The 18,958-nt window shown below is 42.1% G+C and overlaps 1 non-coding gene across 1 annotated transcript; it reads left to right on the top strand.

Annotated features, from left to right (window-relative positions):
- Nucleotides 1-16,457: 16,457 nt before the first annotated feature.
- On the top strand, nt 16,458-16,530 carry trnav-uac (transfer RNA valine (anticodon UAC)). The gene has a single exon. It is a non-coding gene; the product is annotated as a tRNA-Val (tRNA).
- Nucleotides 16,531-18,958: the final 2,428 nt, after the last annotated feature.

Below are 18,958 nucleotides of genomic sequence, written 5' to 3'. Positions count from 1 at the left end.
CTGCACCGCCATTTAAAATATCATAGCTCATCCTCTGCCACAAAACCGCTTTTTCCAAAAACACCTTGATGCCTTTTGTTTCCAGAAATCTATCCAGCTCCCTGCTAAATATATTCAGTGACTTGGCATCCATAGCCTTCTTTGGTAGAGAATTCCACAGGTTCACCATTTTTCAGTGATTTATTTTTATCATCTCGGTGCAAAAGTTCCTACCCCATAACCTGAGACTGTGAACCCTTGTCTTGACTACGCAGCCAGTGGAAACATACTCTCCGCATTCAGTTGATCCAAACCAGTCAGAATAATATACGTTTCAATGAGATCCCCTCTCATTCTTCTAAAATCTAGTGAATATTGGCCCAGTCAACCCAATCTCTCCTCATATGACAGTCCTGCCATCCCTGGAATCAGTCTGGTAATTCTTCGTTGCACTCCCTCTCTGGCAAGTATATCCTTTCTTAGATAAGGAGACGAAAACTTAATACAATAATCCAGGAGCGGTCTCACGAAGGCCCTGTATAACTGCAGTAAAACTTCAATGCTCCTGCGCTCAAATCCTCTTGCAATGAAGGCCAACATACCATTTGCCTTCTTAAGTGCTGGCTGCACCTGCATGTTTGTTTTCGATTACTCGTGTACAAGGACACCCAGGTCTCTCTGTACATCGACACTTCCCAAGCCATCAGCATTTAAATGATATTTGTCCTGATGTTTTTCCTAACAAAGTGGATAACTTTTATTTTATCCACGTTATATTGCATCTGTTATTTGTTTGCCTACGCACTAAATCTATCTAAATCGACTTTCAACGTCTTTGCATGTTCCTCACAACTCAAAATCCCACGTAGTTTTATGTCGTCAGCAAACTTTAAAATAATGCATTTGGTTCCCTCATCGAAGTCATTGATATATATTGTGAATAGCTGGGGCACAAGCACTGATCTCTGTGTTACCCAACTAGTCACTGCCCGCCCCCCTGAAAAAGACCCGTTTGCTCCTACTCTCTGTTTCCTGTCAGTTGACCAATTTACAATCCATGCCAAAACATTGTCATCAATCCTATGTGATTTAATGTTGCACACTAATCACTTACGTGGGAGTTTTTCAAAGACTATCTGAAATTCCAAATACACTATATCCTTTGGTTTTCCCTTATCTATTCTATCTGTTACATTCCCAAATAACTCCAGTAGTTTTATGAAACATGATTTTCATTTCATAAATCCATGTTGACTTTGTTTAATCCCGTTGATATTATCTAAGTATGCAATTATCACATCCTTTATTATAGACTCCAGCATTTTCCCTACTTCTGATGTCATGCTAACCGGTCTCTAGTTGCCCGTTTTCTTCTCCCACATTTTTAAAATAGTGGGGTTACTTTTGCCACCCTCCAATCTGCAGGAACTGTTCCACAAACTGCAGAATGTTGGAAGATGACAAACAATGCATCGATGATTTCCATAGCTACCTCTTTTATTACTCTGGGATGTTGATCATCAGGCGCTGGATATTTATCAGCCTTTAATCCCCAGCAATATTTTCTTAGCAATAAGCATTTCTTTTATTCCTCTTCTTCACTAGTCTCTTGGTTCCCCAGCATTTCTGGCCGTTATTTATGTCCTTTTCCATGAAGACAGTATCATTTAATAGTTCTGCCATTTCTTTATTCAGTTTCTGGCTGTAATGGACCTATATTTGACTTCTGAAAGAAAGGTGGGTTCAACAATATGTCGCAGCTGTTCCATACAGACACACTGTCTAGGGTAACATTCACCTTTTCTTCACTAGTAGTAACAATCTCCCCCAACGATCTGTTCCCTTTCACCTACCCTCTGGCAGTCGGTGTATAGCGATTTCAGCCTCAAAGATGAAATAGCAAATGTCGACGCGGAGAGAGACTGCAGTAAAAATTCGACCTGAGTGTCAGCAGAACATGGGCAATATCGTGCCAGCCGCTTGGTAACTCTCCTCTTCCTCCTGAACCTCTTCTCCCATTTTAAACGTTGGTAATTGCAAAGTTATTTCTGGTTCTTCATAGACATCCCTGGATTCATTCTCTGCCATTTGCACAGCAAGCTGCAGCAGCCTAGTGATAACATTTCATCCGATGACATTCTCAGCCTTTACTGGGTAGTCACCTTTGCTGTGTCCATGATTCTGCACTTTGAACCACCCATCTACATCAACTATATCCTGCACCTTAATTATTTGGCTGACATGTCTGTGGCAATCCTTTCTCGCTACCATCACTGCACTCAGTTATAATTCTTAACCTCCACAATAGGAAAGATGCATATGGCCCAGAAAATCCTTTCTGACGGTGGCGCAAAACCGCCTCTCTTTATATGCAGCGTGTGATATTCAGTTACTTTGCAGTAAATTATCTGATACCGCACTTTTTGCGCCCCGGGCCAAGACGAAACTATAGGCCGGGGTCTGAAATAAGAAAGCTAGAACTTAAGATTTTGGTGCAGGGGCAGGCCATTAGGCCCGACGAATGTGTCCGTCATTGAATAAGACCATGGCTGCTTTGACCATGGGATCAGCTCCAATACCTTGCCCGGTGCTAATAATCCTTCAATTCATTATCGAAAAGAAATTGTCTATCTCTACCTTAACTCTGTTCAATGACCCATCCTCCACAGCTCTCTACGGCAGAGAATTCCACATATTTCCTACTCTTTCAGAAAATAACTTCCTCCTCATCTCAGTTTTAAATGGGCGACCCGTTATTCTTAAACAATACCGCTCGTACTGGTTTCCACATCGAGTGGAAACATCCTCTCTGCATCCATCTTGTCGAGCCTCACCAGGAAGTTATATGATTCAATAAGATCTGCTCTCATTCTTCGAAACTCCAATGAGCATATGCCCAAACAATTTATCCGTTTTTCATATCTGCTCATTTCCGGAATCATTCCCTGAACTGCAAGCTTATCCTCCCATGAATAAGGAGAGAAAAGTTGCCCCCAGTGCTCTAGGTGTGGCCGCCCCAATACCCTGTGCAGTTGTTCCAGGACTTCTCTGCTTTTATGCTCACCCCCTTGCAATAAAAAAACAACAATCTATTTGCCTTCTTGATTATTTGCTGGACCTGCCAACGAACATTTTCTTTATCATGCACAAGGACTCCTAGGTTCCTCTGAATTGCAACTTTTTTTAGGTTCTCTCATTTAAATAATAATTAACTTTTTGTGTCATGCAAAAATGCATAACTCAGTCATTTCCACATTATACACCATCTGCCAAATTTTTGCCCACTTGCTTATCCTGTTTATCTCGCTTTGCTGATTGTTGTTTCCTCCTCACAATTTGCTTTCCCACCCTCTTTGTATCATCGCCAAAATTGGCTACATTCCACTTAATCCTCCAGCAAATTTGTCAAACGTGATTTAATGTTCACAAAGCAATGCGGACTCTGCTTGACACTATTATACATTTTTCTAATTAACATGGTTTCACGGTGGCCAAGACTGGGAATTAAACATACAAGGTTATCTGACGATTCGGAAAGATAGACAATAAGTGAAAGGAAGTGGGGTAGCTCTGTTAATAAAGGATGATATCAGGGCAGTTGTGAGAGACGATATTGGCTCTAATGAACAAAATGTTGATTCATTGTGGATGGCGATTAGAGATAGTAAGGGGAAAAAGTCACTGTTGGGTGTAGTTTATAGGACCCCAAATAATAACTTCACTGTGGGGCGGGCAATAATCAAGGGAATAAAGGAGGCATGTGAAAAAGTAACAGCAGTAGTCATGGGGGATTTTAATCTATACATCGATTGGTCAAATCAATTCGCACGGAGTAGCCTGGAGGAGGAATTCATAGAATGCATACGGGATTGTTTCTTAGAACACTATGTTAAAGATCCTACAAGAGAGCAAGCTATCTTAGATCTGGTCCTGTGTGATGACACCGGAAAAATAAACGATCTCTGAGTAAAAGATCCTCTCGGAATGAGTGATGTCAGTATGGTTGAATTTATAATACAGATTGAGGGGGAGGAAGTTGTGTCAAAAACGAGCTTACTCTGCTTAAACAAAGTGGACTACAGTGGGATAAGGGCAGAGTTGACGAAAGTAGACTGGAAAAACAGACTAAACGGTGGCACAATTGAGGTACAGTGGAGGACTTTTAAGGAGGTCTTTCATTGTGCGCAACAAAAATATATTCCATTAAAAAAGAAGGGCGGTAAGAGAATGGATAACCAACTGTGGATAACCAAGGAAATAAAGGTGAGTATCAAATTAAAAAGCAATGCGTATAAGGTGGCTAAGGTTAGTGGGAAACTAGAAGATTGGGAAAATTTAAAGCAACAGCAAAGAATGACTAAAAAAGCTATAAAGAAAGGAAAGATAGATTACGAATGTAAACTTGCGCAAGACACAAAAGCAGATAGTTAAAGCTTTTACAGATATATAAAACGGAAAATAATAACTAAAATAAATGTTGGTCCCTTAGAAGATGAGAAGGGGGATTTAATAATGTTAAATGTGGAAATGGCTGAGACCTTAAACAATTATTTTGCTTCGGTATTCACAGTGGAAACCATGCCAAAAATTTCTGGTCACGGGAAAGTGGGAAGGGAGGACCTTGAGACAATCACTATCACTAGGGTGGTAGTGCTGGACAGGCTAATGGGACTCAAGGTAGACAAGTCCCCTGGTCCTGATGAAATGCATCCCAGGGTATTAAAAGAAATAGCGGAAGTTATAGCAGATGCATTCGGTATAATCTACCAAATTATCTGGTCTCTGGGGAGGTACCTGCAGATTGGAAAGCAATTAATGTAACGCCTCTGTTTAAAAAAGGAGGCAGACAAAAGGCAGTTAATAATAGGCCGGTTAGTTTAACATCTGTAGTGGGGAAAATGCTTGAAACTAACATTAAGGAAGAAATAGCGGGACATCTAGATAGGAATAGTGCAATCAAGCAGACGCAGCATGGGTTCATGAATGGGAAATCATGTTTAACTAATTTACTGGAATTCTTTGAGGATATAACGAGCATGGTGGATAGAGATGTACCGACGGATGTGGTGTATTTCGATTTTCAAAAGGCATTCGATAAGGTGCCACACAAAAGGTTACTGCAGAAGGTAAAGGTACGTGGAGTCAGAGCAAAGGTATTAGCATAGATAGAGAATTGCCAGGCGAACAGATAGCAGAGAGTCGGGATAAATGCGTACTTTTCGGGTTGGAAATCGGTGGTTAGTGTTGTGCCACAGGGATCGGTGCTGGGACCACAACTGATTACTATATACATAGATGACCTGGAAGAGGGGACAGAGTGTATTGTAACAAAATTTGCAGATGAAACAAAGATTAGTGGGAAAGCGGGTTGTATGGAGGACACAGAAATGCTACAAAGAGATTTAGATCGGTTAAGCAAATGTGCTAAGGTTTGGCAGATGGAATACAATGTCGGAAAGTGTGACGTCATCCAACTTGAGAAGAAAAAACAGTAAAAGGGAATATTATTTGAATGGGGAGAAATTACAACATGCTGCGGTGCAGAGGGACCTGGGGGTCCTTGTGCATGAATCCCAAAAAGATAGTTTGCAGGTGCAGCAGGTAATCAGAAAGGCGAATGGAATGTTGGCCTTCATTGTGAGAGGGATAGAGTACAAAAGCAGGGAGGTCCTGCTGCATCTGTATAGGGTATTGGTAAGGCCACACCTGGAGTACTGCGTGTAGTTTTGTTCACCTTACTTAAGGAAGGATATACTGGCTTTGGAGCGGGTGCAGAGACGATTCACTCGGCTGATTCCGGTGATGAGGGTGTTACCTTATGATGATAGATTGAGTAGACTGGATCTTTACTCGTTGGAGTTCAGAAGGATGAGGGGTGATCTTATAGAAACATTTAAAATAATGATAGAGATAGACAAGATAGAGGCAGAGAGGTTATTTCCACTGGTAGGGGAGACTAGAACTAGGGCTCACAGCCTCAAAATACGGGGGAGCCAATTTAAAACCGAGTTGAGAAGGAATTTCTTCTTCAAGTGGGTTGTGAATCTGTGGATTTATCTGCCCAAGGAAGCAGTTGAGGCTAGCTCATTGAATGTATTCAAGTCACAGATAGATAGATTTATAACCAATAAGGGAATTAAGGGTTACGCGGAGCACGCGGGTAAGTGAAGCCGAGTCCACGGGCTGATCAGCCATGATCTTATTGATCCTACTCCTGTTCCTAATTTTAATGTTATGATCTTATCTTCTTATGACTTTCAGTCGGATGGTCATTCCGATATTTTAAGAAAATTTAAAGATTACAGATTTTATCAACAAGAAGAGCAACAGGAAACAAATAAGCAGCGTGCAGTGGAGAGAGAGAGATAGAGGGGAGGTGCATCAGGAGATAGAGGGTGAGAGAGAAAGAGAGTGAGAGAGAAAGAGAGAGAGAGATGGAGAGAAAGAGGAAGAGAGAGATGGAGTAGGAGAGAGAGAGAAAGAGAGAGTGTGAGAGAGAGAGAGAGAGAGAGAGAGAGAGAGAGAGAGAGAAAGAGAGAGAGAGAGCACACACTCCTCTTTCTAAATGTAATTCCTTTGTTTCTGGAGCTACTTCCTCTGCATTGAACAAATGTCCGTGTTTCTGGGGTACCTAATTCCTCAGTTTCTGCAGCGCCCAATTCGACAGTTTCTGTAACTCATATTTCTCAACTTTCGATATAATTCCCCTGTTCCTGGAGTTAATACCCCTTTTTCTGGAACGAATGTTTTTTCTCGAGTTCCTAATATCGAGATTGTGGATATCATGATGCATCTGTTTCTGGAGGTAACTCCTCTGTTTCCTGTCCTAAATCAACGGTTTCCGGATCTAATATGTTTTTTCTGAGGAAGATTCCTGTGGAGTTACTAATTTCCTTTTTTTTGGTGCTCCAAATTGTGCAGTTTATGAAGCCCATACTTGTCTTTTTTCCGGATCTAGTAGTTTGCTGATATATATGGCTCCGAATTGTCCTGTTTATGGTGCGCTCTCCTAATTACCCGTTAACATGAACAGAAAATTCCCCTTTTCTGGAGGTAACTCTCCTCTTTCTAAACGCAATTTGCCTGTTTGTGGAGATCATTGATCTGTACTTTGATCATTCCTGTGTTCCTGGAGCTCGCTTCATCTGTTTCTGCAGCTCCTCGTTGCCTTGTTTCTGGAGCTAATTCACTGTGTTTCTGGCGGTTTTAATTTACCAGTTTCTAAAACTCCAACTTTTCATCTTTCAAGACCTAATTCCACAGTTTCTTGACTTCATTCCCTTGTTTCTGGCGCTAATTACCTTATTTCTTCGCTAATTCCCGTGTTCCTGGAGCTCCGACTTCCCCGCTTTCTGTGGTTCCTAATTCCGCTATTCTTGTGGGGAATTCTTCTGTTTCTGTCGCTAATTCAGCTGTTTCTGGAGCTAATACCTTTGTTGCGGAGAAAATCCCATAGTTTCTGGAGATACTCGTCCCCCTCTTTCTGGAGATTTTTAATTGTTTGCGGAGCTAATTTTTGACCTTTTTCTGGAGCTCCAACTGCGCTCTTTATCAAGCAACTAACTATCGTATTTAAGTGTCTACTGGTTTTATATATATATATCTACATATCTCCGAAATGTCTTGTTGATGGTGCGCTCTTCTAACTCCCCTGTGCAAGGACCTCCTTCTAGAGCTAACTCTGCTCTTTGTAAACGCAATTCCCTTTTTCCAGGGGCTAATGACCTCGTATCTGTAGCTAAAATGTTCTCTGTTTCTGGAGCACCTGATTCTCTCACTTTCTGTAGCAAATCGCGACATAATTGCCCTCTTTCTGGAATTCCTCATTCTTCTGTTTCAGGCGCACTTAATTACCCAGTGTGTGTTTACTCCAATATTTCTGGATGTAGTTCCCTGGTTTAAGGAATTAATTCCTGTAATTAAGGATATCCCACTCCCTCTGTTTCTGGAAATATTTCCATTTTTCCGGGGTTAGTTTCAACGTGGTTGGAGCTGCTAAATGCCATCGTACGGGAGCTCCCAGTGTGGCTGTTGCTGAAGTTCCTACTACCCCAGGTAATGCTCGTCCTATTTCCCCTGTTTCTTGAGCTATTCCAGTTGTTTGTGGCGTTCCTAATTCCCTGTTTCTGGAGCTTCAAATTGCGCTGTTTATGAAACACCTAATTGTTCTTATTATGTTGCTAGCATTTCCCGATATATTTGGCCCCGAAGTATTCTGCTTATGGTGCGCGCTCCTAATTCCACTGCTACAGGAATAGCTAGTTTACCTGTTTCATAAGCCAACGTTTCACTTTCTAAATGTTATTCCTTTGTTTCTAGAGCTACTTCCGCTGTGTTAGAAAAATTCCTGTGTTTCTGGAGCTCATAATTCCCCAGTTTCTGCAGCGCTCAATCCGGCAGTTTCTGTAACTCCTAATGCTTATCTTTCGAGTTCTATTTCGCCTGTTTCTGGAGCTAATACTCTTGTTTCTGAATTAATTCCAGTATTCCTGGAACTCCTAATTCCCCTGTTCCAGGAACTACTTCCCCTGCTTCTGGAGCTCATCTTCTTCTGCAGCTCCGAATATCCAACATTGTGGATCTCCTAATGCATTTGTTTCTGGAGTTCAATCCACTGTTTCTGTTGCTAATTCACTGTTTCTGGAGCTATCGATTTTTCTGGGGAAAATTGCTCTGGATCTCCTAATTTCCCTTTTGTCTGGAGCTCCAACGTGTGCTGTTTATCAAGCACATCATTGTCCTTTTTACGTGTCTAGTAATTTGACGACAGATATGGCTCCGAATTGATCTGTTTATGGTGCGGTCTCCTAATTACCCTATAACATGAAAAGAAAATTCATCATTTCTGGAGGTAACTCTCCTCTTTCTAAACGTACTTCCCCTGTTTCTGGAGCTAATTGCGCTGTACTGTGATTATTCCTGAGTTCCTGGAGCTCGCTTTCCTTTTTTCTGCAGCTTCCCATTGCCCTCTCTCTCCCGCGAATTCCACTGTTTCTGGAGCTGCACATTTACCAGATCTGTAACTCCTACGTTCATCTTTCAAGACTTATTCTCAGTTTCTAGAACTAATTCCTCTGTTTCTGGCGATAATTCCCGTATTCCTGGAGCACCTCCTTTCCCTCTTTCTGCGACTCCTAATTTCGCTCTTCCTGCAGGGAATTCTCCTGTTTCTTTGCGAATTCAACTGTTTCTTGTGCTAAAAAAAAGGAGGGAACGAGAAAACAGGTAATTATAGACCGCTTAGCCTGACATCAGTAGTGGGGAAAAAGTTGGAATCAATTATTAAAAACGAAGTAGCAGCACACTTGGAAAGCAGTGACAGGATCGGTCCAGGTCAGCATGGATTTATGAAGGGGAAATCATGCTTGACAAATCAAATAATTTTTTGAGGTTGTAACTAGTAGAGTGGACCAGGGAGAAGCAGTGGATGGTGTATTTTTATTTAGAAAAGGCTTTTGACAATGTCGCACACAAGAGATTGGTGTGCAAATTTAAAGCACATGCTATTGAGGGTAATGTACTGACGTGGATAGAGAACTGGTTGGCAGACAGAGAGCAGAGAGTCGGGATAAACGGGACCTTTTCAGAATTGCAGACAGTGAATGGTGGGCTGTCGCAGGGCTCAATGCTGCGACCCCAGCTATTTACAATAAAAATCAATGATCTGGATGAAGGCATTGAGTGTAACATCTCAAAGTTTGCAGATGACACTAATCAGGGTGGCGATGTTAGCTGTGTGGAGGATGCTAAGAGGCTGAAGAGTGATTTGGACAGGTAACGTGAGTGGCCAAATGCATGGCAGAGGCAGTATAATGTGGATAAATGTGAGGTTATCCACTTTGGTGAAAAAAACACAAAGTAAGAATATTATCTAAATTGCGACATGTTAGGAAAACAGGAGGTGCGACGAGACCTGTGTGTCATGGTAGTTCAGTTATTTAAAGTTGGCATGCAGATGCAGCCTGCGGTGAAGAAGGCAAATGGAGTGTTGGCCTTCATATCAAGGGGATTTGAGTATCGGAGCAGGGAGGTCTTTCTGCAGTTTTACAGGGCTTTGGTGAAGCTTCACCTGAGGTATTGTGTTCAGTTTTGGGTGTCCTAATCTGAGGAAAGACGTTCTTGCGATTGAGGGAGTGCAGGGAAGGTTCACCAGACTGATTCCCGGGATGGCAGGACTGACATATGAGGAGAGACTGGATCGTCTGGGCCTGTATTCACTGAAGTTTAGAAGGATGAGAGGGGATCTCATATAAACATAAAACATTGTGACGGGACTGGACAGGTTAGATGCAAGAAGAGTGTTCCCGATGTTGGCGAAGTCCAGACCCATGGGATAGAGTCTAAGGATAAGGGGTAAGCCCGTTAGGACTGAGATGAGGAGAACTGTCTTAACTCATAGAGTTGTTAATCTGTGGAATTATCTACCGCAGAGAGTTGTTGATGCTAGTTCATTGGATATATTCAAGTGGGAGTTAGATATGACACTTACGGTCAAAGGGATCAAGTGGTATTAAGAGAAAAACGGACAGCGGTACTGCGGTGAATGATCAGCCGAACGGCCTACTCCTTCACGTATTTTCTATGTTTCTATGTTTCTTCTACCTTTTTTTCTGGAAAGATACCCATGGTTTGTGGAAGTCCTAGTTCCCCTCTTTCTGGAGATTCTGAGTTGTTTGTGGAGCCCCTAATTGTCCTTTTTCTGGAGTTCCAAATTGCACTGTTGCTGAACCACCTATTTGTCCTATTTAAGTGTCTAATAGTTTTATATATATATATGTATATGTAGAAAATGTCCAGTTTATGGCGCACTCTCCTAATTCCCCTGCTGCAGCGATAGCTAATTCACCTCTTTCTAGAGCTAACTCTGCTCTTTCGAAACATAATTCCCCTGTTTCTGGAGCTAAAACTATAGTCTCTGAACTACTTCCATGGAATTCCTAATTCCCCTCTCTGTAGCTCCTAATTCCAATGTTCCCGGAGCTAATTTCCCTGTTTCTGGTGCTCATATTTTTTCTGGAGTTCATAATATCCAAGATTGTGGATCTCCTAATGCAGCCTTTTCTGGAGGTAGCTCCCATGTTTCTATTGTTAATTCAACGGTTTCTGAAGCTAATATCTTTTTTGTCTGGGGAAAATTCCTGTGGAGCTCTTAATTTTTTCTGGAGCTCCGAATTCCGCAGTTTATCAAGCACTTAATTGTCCTTTCTACATTTCTTGTAGTTTTCCGATCTATATGGCTCAAATTGTCCTGTTTATGGTCCGCTCTCCTAATTACCCTGCAACATGAATAGAAAATTCACCATTGCTGGATGTAACTATGCTCTTTCGAAACGTAATTCCCCTGTTTCTGGAGCTAATTGCGCTGTACTGTGATTATGAGAAGGTGGATGAGAAGATGGGAAGGGAAGTTGAGAAGAGGGATTTAATAACGGAAAAGGTGGAACTGGCTGAGATTTAAGCAATTATTTTGCTTCGGTCTTCACATTGGAAGATACAAGAAGCATGCCAAAAATTGCTGGTCACAGGAATGTGGGAAGGGAGGAGCTTGAGACAATCTCTATCACCATCACTAGTGGGGTTGTGCTGGACAGCTAATGGGACTCAAGGTAGACAATTCCCCTGGTCCTGATAAAATGCATCCCAGGGTATTAAGAAAAATGGCTGAAGTTATAGCAGATGCTTTCGTTATAATCTACCAAAATTCACTGGACTCTCGGGAGGTACCAGCGAATTGCAAAGCAGCTAATGCAACGCCTCTGTTTAAAAAAAAGGGCCAGACAAAAGGCAGGTAACTATAGGCCGGTTAGTTTAAAGCCTATAATGGGGAAAATGCTTGAAACTATCATTAAGGAAGATATAGCGGGACATCTCGACAGGAATAGTGCAATCAAGCAGGCGCAGCATGGATTAATGAACGCGAAATTATGTTTAACTAATTTACTGGAATTCTTTGATGGTATAACGAGCATGGTGGATAGAGGTGTACCGACCAATGTGTTGTATTTAGATTTCCTAAAGCTATTCGATAACGTGCCACACAAAAGGTTACTGCAGAAGATAAAGGTACGTGGAGTCAGAGGAAATGTATTAGCATGAATCGGGAATTGGCTGGCTAACAGAAAGCAGAGAGTCGGGATAAATGGGTCCTTTTCGGATTGGAAATCGGTGGTTAGTGGTGTGCCACAGGGATCGGTACTGGGAGCACAACTGTTTACAATATACATAGATGACTTGGAAGAGGGGACAGAGTGTAGTGTAACAACATTTGCAGATGACACAAAGATTAGTGGGAAAGCGGGTTTTGTAGAGGACACAGAAAGGCTGCAAAGAGATTTAGATCGGGTATGCGAATAGTTTGGCAAATGGAATACAATGTCGGAAAGTGTGAGGTCATCCATCTTGGGAAAAAAAACAGTAAAATGGAATATTATTTGAATGGGGAGAAATTACACCATGCTGAGGTGCAGAAGGAGGGACCTGGGGGTCCTTGTGCATGAATCCCAAAAATATAGTTTGCAGGTGCAGCAGGTAATCAGGAAGGCGAATGGAATGTTGGCCTTCATTGCGAGAGGGATGGAGTACAAAAGCAGGGAGGTCCTGATGCAACTGTATACGGTATTGGTGAGGCCGCACCTGGAGTACTGCGTGCAGGTTTGCTCACCTTATTATGGAAGGATATTCTCGCTTTGGAGGGGGTACAGAGACGATTCACTTGCCTGATTCCGGAGATGAGTGGGTTACCTTATGATGATATATTGAGTAGATTGGGTCTTTACTCGTTGGAGTTCAGAAGGATGAGGGTTGATCTTATAGAATCATTTAAAATAATGAAAGGGATAGACAAGATGAAAGCAGAGAGGTTGTTTCCACTGTCGGGGAGACTAGAACTAGGGACCATAGCCTCAAAATACAGGGGAGCCAAATTAAAACCGAGTTGAGAAGGAATTTCTTCTCCCAGAGGGTTGTGAATCTGTGGAATTCTCTGCCCAAGGAAGCAGCTGAGGCTAGCTCACTGAATGTATTCAAATCACAGTTAGATAGATTTGTAACCAATAAGGGAATTAAGGGTTACGGGGAGCGGGCAGGTAAGTGGAGCTGAGTCCACGGCCAGATCAGCCAAGATCGTGTTGAATGGCGCAGCAGGCTCGAGGGGCTAGATGGCCTACTCCTGTTCCTAATTTCTATGTTCTTATGTTCTTATTAATTTTTCCTGTGCTTCTGAGCTCACATCCCATGTTTTTGCAGCTCCACAGTGCCCTGTTTCTGGAGCGAATTTCTACTGTTTCTGTAGCTTCTAATTTACTAGTTTCTGTAACTCCTACTTTTCTTCTTCCAAGACCTAATTGCACATTTTCTAGACCTAATTGCAATGTTTATTGTGCTAATTCCCTTGTTTCTGCGCTAATTCCCCTGTTACTGCAGCTCCTTCTTGCTCTCTTTCTGTGACTCCTAATGTCCGTGTTCCTGGAGGGAATTCCTCTGTTCTGTCGATAAATCCGCTGTTACTGAACCTAATACCTATGTTTGCAGAGCAAATTCGATAGTTTTTGGAAGTCCTTGTTCCCCACTTTCTGCAGAACCTGAGTTGCTTGCGCAGCTCCAAATTGTCCTTTTTCTGGAGCTCCAAATTGCACTGATGATGAAGCACCTTATTGTCCTATTTAAGTGACTATTAATTATATATATATATATATCTTGGAAATGTCCTGCTTATGGTGCGCTTTCATAAATCCCCTGCTGCAGGGTGAGCTAAGTCGCCTCTTTCTGGAGCTAATTCTGCTCTTTCTAAACACAATTACCCTGTTTCTGAAGATAATTCCAGTATTCCTGGAACTCCTAATGCCCCTCTCTGCAGCTCCTAATTCCACTGTTCCTGGAGCTAATTCCCCTGTTTCTGGAGCTCATGTGTTTTTCTCGAGTTCCTCATATCCCAGATTGTGGATCTCCTATTTCATCCGTTCTCGAGGTAGCTCCCCTGTTTCTGTTACTAATTCGACTGTTTCTCGAGCTAATGCTTACATTTCTGGTGAAAATTCCTTTGGAGATCCTAATTTCCCTTTTTCTGGAGCTCCAATAATTGTCCTTTTTATGTTTCTTCTGGTTTGTAGATAGATATGGGTTAGAATTGTCCTGTTTGTGGTACGCTCTCCTAATGATCCTGCAACATGAACAGAAAATTAACCTTTTCTGGAGGTAACTCTGCCCTTTCTAAAATTCCCCAGTTTGTGGAGCTAATTGCACTGTGCTATGATTATTCCTGTGTTCCTGGAGCTCGCTTCCCCTGTTTGTACCGTTCCCCATTGCACTTTTTCTGCAGCTAATTAAGTGTACTGTGATTATTCCTGTCTTCATGGAGCTCGCTTCCCCTCGTTCTGCAGCTCCCCATTGCCCTGTTCCTGGAGCGAATTCCACTGTTTCTGGAGCTGTTAATTTACTAGTTTCTGTAATTTCTACTTTTCTTTTTTCAACACTTAACTGCACGGTTTCTGAACCTAATTCCCCTTTTTTTGGCGCCATGTCCCTTGTTTTTGCACTAATTCCCCTGTTCCTGCAGCTCCTAATTGCTCTATTTCTGTGACTTCTAATTTCACTGTTCCTGAAAGGAATTGCTCTGTTTCTGTAGCTGATTCAGCTGTTTCTGGACCTATTACCTTTGTATGTGCAGAACATTCGATAGTTTTTGGAATTCCTAGTTTCTTACTTTCTGGAGATTCTGAGGTGTTGTGGCGCTCCTAATTTTCCATTTTCTGGAACTCCAAATTGCGCTGTTGATGAAGCACCGAATTGTCTTATTTAAGTTCTATTAATTATATATATATATATCTCTCTTCGAAGTGTCCTGCTTATGGCGCGTTCTCAAAAAAAGCCTGCTGCAGGGACAGCTTAGTCACCTTTTTCTAGAGCTAACTCTGCTCTTTCTAAAGACAATTCCCCTGTTTCTGGAGCTAATTGCACTGTCTCTGGAGCTAATTCTACTGTTCCTCGAGCTGCTAATTTAACAGTCTGTGGAGTTCCAAATTCATCCGTTTATGGAGCACATTCCATGTTCCATCTAATCACCTTGTATCTGTAGCTGAAATGTCCTCTGTTTCTGGAGCACTTGATTCTCCTTCTTTCTGAAGCTAATCACGATATTTCTGGACATAATTCCCCGCTTTCTGGAGCTTCTAATCCCGGTGTTACATGAGCACTTAATTCCCCAGTTTGTGAGGTTAACTCCAACATTTCTGCAGCTAATTTCCCGGCTTATGGAATTAATTCCTGTAATTAAGGATATCCCATTCCCCCTGTTTCTTGAGCTATTTCCTTTGTTCTGTGGTTAGTTTTAATGTTCTTGGAACTGCTAAATACCATCTTAAGGGTGCTCCGAAAGCCACTATTGCTGAAGCTCCTACTACCGCGGGTTATGCAGCTCCTAGTTCCCCTGTGTCTGGAGCTATTTTAGTTGTTCGTGAAGACCCTAATTCCCCTGTTTCTGGACCTTCAAATTGCGCTGCTTATATTGCACCTTATTTAGCTTTTTATGTGGCTGCCATATCCCCGATAAATTTTGCTACGAATTATTGTGATTATGGTGCGCTCTCCTAATTCCCCTGCTACAGGAACAGCTAGTTTACCTGTTTTTTGAGCCAACTCTTCTCTTTATCTATGTAATTCCTTTGTTCCTGGAGCTATTTCTGCTGTACTGAACAAATTCCTGTCTTTCTGGAACTCCTAATTCCCCCGTTGTTCCATTGCTGTGACCATGTAAGCAGTGAAATATATTGAAGAGCAAGGTCTGGTTATTGTGAAAGAGCAAACAAAATATACATTGTGGAAGAATAACATCGAAAATAAATGTGACCCCAACAACCAGAAAGAGGATTAAATGCTGAGTCTTTTCAGCAAAAAATTCCTTTCCAAAACATTTCTCTGACCGAAACTTCACAAAACAAAAATGATGCATATAAAGTCATTACACCCGAATTTTCGCGCACCCGAACCTTCTCAATCAGATGCCGCTAGTTGTGCCGAATCAATGCTTGTCCCTTTGCAATATTCAGCTTCGATGCACACTATTAAATGTACTACTAAGTTATTGAATCACAGAATAATGTAATGGTTACAGCACGAAAGAAGGCCATTCAGCCCATCGAGCCCATGCCTACTCTCAAGAAGTCCCACATCCGCGTCATTTACCCGCAGCTGTGCATTCTTTTCCTTCAGATACTGATCCAACTCACTTTGGAAAGATAAGATTGAGTCTGCCTCCGCCGCCTTTAAAGCAGTGTGTTCCAGATTCTAACCAGTGGTGCGAGATGGCCAGCGCCTGGTCCTATGTATAAACTCCGAGAAACATGGGATCAATTCCTCCCACACTCACAACCTTGCTAAATATAGCAACGTCATTCTATTCGCGTAATGCAAGCTCCTGATGTGCAGCGCAGCTGTTGAGTTTAAAGCTTTGTTTATGTTCCCGACATTTATTCTGTCGCAGTGTTTCCGTACTGTAGTGGTTATCAAGTTTGCCTTACACGCGAAAGGTCCCCGGTTCGAAACCGGGCGGAATCATTTCGCAAACCTGTTCAATTAATGATTAGAAAAAATTAAATAATTCATATTAGCGTTTCAATATTAACAGAGTGCAGTGTCTCACGACGCTGTTGCATTTGCTGATTTTGTGTACAGTTCTGTACAAACTCAAACTCTACACAGTGTCTCTCAGTCCCTCTCGTTTCCAGCCCTGAAGGGGGATAAACCCATCTGAAAGCTGCACATTCCATTCACTCAGTTGAGCTGTGAGAGACTATTAAAGGATCCTGCCGCGCTGCCTCGCTTCACAACAGAAAATCGAAGCCACAAAGAAACCAATAGACTAAACGCTCTTCCCGAGCTCCAGAGTGACTGAGGGCGGGACAAGCCCCAACATTCCAGTCACGCACTCTCCAATCAGCCGTTGCCGGTAGAAAGCGGTGAATGCAGCATCAAACAGCGGTTTAACGCCCTTCACTGGGCTTCAAAATGCCACGGCTCGAGCCAAAGCTTCACGTTCACCGAACAGTATCCTCATAAGATTCTTAATCTCAGTTTCCTGAGTTCGTGCCGCAGCTTACACGAACATTTTTTTTTCACTGGTAACGCCATTAATTAGCCGATCGCCTCGTTTTGTATCATGAAAGTAATGCTAACCGATAATTATGCAATGATAGAAGTTTACAGCTTGGAAGGAGTCCTTTTCGGCCCATCGTACCTGCACCGGCCAACAAATGTCCAGTTTTAGGGGTGTAACCCTGCATCTTACGGCATTTCAATTGCACATCCAAGTACTTTATAAACGTGTTGAGACGTTCTGCCTCCACCTACTTTCAGGCAGTGAGTTCCAGAAACCCACAAACATCTCGATGAAGAATGTTAACTTCAAATCCCCTTTAACCCTTAGAGTAATACGTTTAATTTATGTCCCCTGGTTGTTGACCTCTCCCTTACGGGAAATAGGCCATTTTAATCAACAATATCTAGGCCCCTCCTAATTTTAAACACCTCTATGCTGTCGCCCATCAGCCTCCTCTTTTCCAAGAAAAACAATCCAAACCTTTCCAATCTGTCCTCATCGCAAAGTTGCTCCACTCCCGGCAACATCTACGTAAAACTCCTCTGTACCCTCTCCAGCGCAATCATGTCCTTCCTTAAATGCGGTGACCAGAACTGCACGCAGTACTCCTGCTGTGGACTGACCGGAAGATTATACAGTAATAGCATAACCCACGTGTTCTTCTATTCCATGTCTCTGCCAATAAATACAACCATTCCGTATGCCTTCTTAACCAACTTATCCAACTGGCCAGCTACGTTCAGGGATGTATGGACATGCAATCTCATTTCCCTTTGTTCCTCTGCACTGCTCAATATCCAAACAGTTGATGTTTATTCCGTTTCCTTGTTTGCGCTCGACAAATGCACGAACTCACACGTCTCTGGATTAAATTCCGTTTGCCACAGTTCTGCCCACCTTCCTGCAGTCTCCAGCTTCCTTCTTCATTATCAACCGCACTGCCTATTTTATTATCAATTGAAAACTCCTTAATCATATCACGATATTCAAGCTAGATCATTGATAAGTACCATAAAAAATAATGGACCTCGCACTGAAAACTGCGGAACACCACTGGAAACATCCTTTCAGTCTCAAAAAACCCTTCAAACATTATCCTATGCTTCCTGCCTCTGAGCCAATTTGGATCCAATTTGCCACTCCGCCCTGGTTCCCATGGGCTTTTACTTTCTTAACCAGACTGCCATGTGGGATTTTAGTGAAATCATTAATAGAATCCATAACTCTACATCATACGCAATACTTCATCGACTCACCTGGTGACCACCTCCAAAAATGCAATCAAGTTAGTCAAACGCGACCCTTCCTTAACAAATCGAACTGACTATTCTGATTAACCAGTGTCTTTCAAAATGTAGAAAATGTATAACTTTTCAATGTTATCCTGCTTTCACGGAAAACATCATTAATTAACTGATGATCTTAATTTACACAAATAAAGAAATGTTAACTGAAGGAGAGTCCATAATTTAATACTTTGTCTGTGCTCTGCAATTTTCCTCTTACACCATAAATCATTTTAGACACGGTGTGTTAGTCGTCTGTTTCAAAATCCTCATTGCTGCTAATATGTACATGGGACTGGGGAAACAGTGAGATAGATTGTTGAGCAAGGGACTGGTTATTGTGAAACAGCAAAGAAAATATACATTCTGGAAGAATAACATCGAAAAGAATTGTGACATCAACAGCCAGAAAGAAGATTAAATGCTGAGTCCCTTTCAGCAAAAAATTCCTTTCCCAAACATGTTTCTGACCGAAACTTCACAAAACAAAAATGATGCATTTAAAGTCATTAAACCCGAATTTTCGCACAACCGCATTTTCTGCATCAGATGCCTCTCATTGTGGCGACTCAATCCACGTCGCTTTGCAATATTCTGCTTC

Source organism: Pristiophorus japonicus, unplaced genomic scaffold (assembly GCF_044704955.1).
Source record: "Pristiophorus japonicus isolate sPriJap1 unplaced genomic scaffold, sPriJap1.hap1 HAP1_SCAFFOLD_134, whole genome shotgun sequence".
Lineage (NCBI taxonomy): Eukaryota > Metazoa > Chordata > Chondrichthyes > Pristiophoridae > Pristiophorus > Pristiophorus japonicus.
Note: the sequence above shows the minus strand (reverse complement) of the source record. Positions and strands in the feature narration are given on the sequence as shown.